This window comes from Choloepus didactylus, chromosome 22, assembly GCF_015220235.1.
Source record: "Choloepus didactylus isolate mChoDid1 chromosome 22, mChoDid1.pri, whole genome shotgun sequence".
NCBI lineage: Eukaryota > Metazoa > Chordata > Mammalia > Pilosa > Megalonychidae > Choloepus > Choloepus didactylus.
The window spans coordinates 13,847,710-13,849,432 of NC_051328.1; the positions used below are offsets into that span (position 1 = coordinate 13,847,710).

The 1,723-nt window shown below is 40.9% G+C and overlaps 1 pseudogene; it reads right to left on the reverse strand.

The window, feature by feature from the left end:
* Positions 1 to 1,057: 1,057 nt before the first annotated feature.
* LOC119518894 lies at positions 1,058 to 1,509 on the reverse strand (annotated as a pseudogene).
* Between the last annotated feature and the right edge of the window lie 214 nt (positions 1,510 to 1,723).

The following is a 1,723-nucleotide window of genomic DNA, read 5'->3' on the forward strand; positions in this document are numbered from 1 at the left end:
TGTGCTTCTGAGTACACTCTTCCCTCTGCCTGTGATTCCATTTCCACTTTAGCCAAATTATAATTGCTCCTTTAAGATTCAAATGTCTGCTACCCAAACTGGGAAACCTGGATTAGGTGTCCATCCTCTATGGAACCAAACCACTTTCTACTGACTCCCATCTCTGCATTTACCACAGCAGCTTATAATTATCTTTGTCTTTCCAAACAAATCATGAGCTTTTCAGAGGCAAAGGCTGTGTCTTTTAACTTTTTGACCCTAGCCCTTAGCACAATGCCTGGAATAAAGAGGGCTCTTAGAAGATGTGTGCAGGATAAGTGCCTATAAGAATGAAAAGACATATGAATAAATACATAAACTGGGGCACAAGCTATAAGCTTAGACACATCGAGTTCTAGGGTATCAGGTTATAGCTCTTCAAAGGCCACCTGCCCAGGGTTGAGATTTTGGCCCTTTAGACTGTCATACTGACCTTGGCATTAGGAATTCTGTGGCTTTGTCTCTGTTCCCTTCCTCTAATCACATGGGGTATTAGCAAACATCTGACAATACTTTATATCCCTAATTCAAATTATAAATTTTCCCAGCTCTTTCACATCGACTGCTGTATTTCATCCTCAACAGAAACTCAGTGACATGGCCAGGCCAGGGATAAATAACTCCATTTTACAATGAGGAACTTGAGGCTTATTGAGGCTATGTGGTTTTCTTAAGGACATAGTGTGAAAATGGGAAAATTTATACAGCTTGGGAAGGGGGTGGGACTGTACTGTTCTCTTTGAGCCTACGGTAAGAAAAGGCATAATTTTCCAGGGCCATGGACCCCAAGGTTCCCTCTCCTTCCCTCCCTCTCTTCCTTTTTCCTTTCTTCCTTTTATTTTTCCATATTTTCTCCGATATTATTGCTTACCTCTTATGTAGCCAGGCTCTTTCCAAGTTTGGGGTGCAATGATCATTTCTTGCTTGAATTACTTGAGGTGAGAACTCGTCTCATTTAATTAATTAATTAATTTTTTTAGTTAAACAATGACTTTATTGCCTAAGTATATAGACAAATTTATGCAACCAGGGCAGAAGCTGTGGATGATTCATATTTCCAGTTGGGGGGGGGTGGAGAACTTGCTTTGTCTTATAATATCGAGCTAATTGGTAAATTTGGCTCTCAATCAGAATCAGACTGAATTTAGCATCCTTATCCTTTCTGTTCCTCTCAAGATGCTTTTGAACAGCAACAGCTTTCTTAATTAGATGGTAGATATCCTCAGGAAGATCAGGAGCAAGTCCTTTGGACTTCAGAATTCTCAAGATTTTATTGCCTGTCACAAAACATACTTGTGCAACACCATGTGAATCTCTTAGGATCACACCTACTTGTGAAGGAGTCAGGCCCTTCTTGGCCAGTTTGTAGATTAGCTCCTTCACATCGTCAGATGTCAAATTCAACCACGTGGGGACGCTGTGGCGATAGGGCAGAGCTGACTGGGACAGACCCTTCCCAGGAGCATGCATTGTGACCCATGATGGTGGCAGTCAGGCAGCCGAAAAGAGCTTGTCTCATTTATATCTCTACCTCCTGCTCCATGATCTACCATAGGTCCTGTGGAAAATTTGTAGGAACTCAATGTTAAAAAATTAGTTGATGGACATTTAGGTTGTTTCTAAATTTTTGGCTACTAAGAATAGTGTTGCTATAAACATTCATGTGCAAGTTTTTATGCGGACA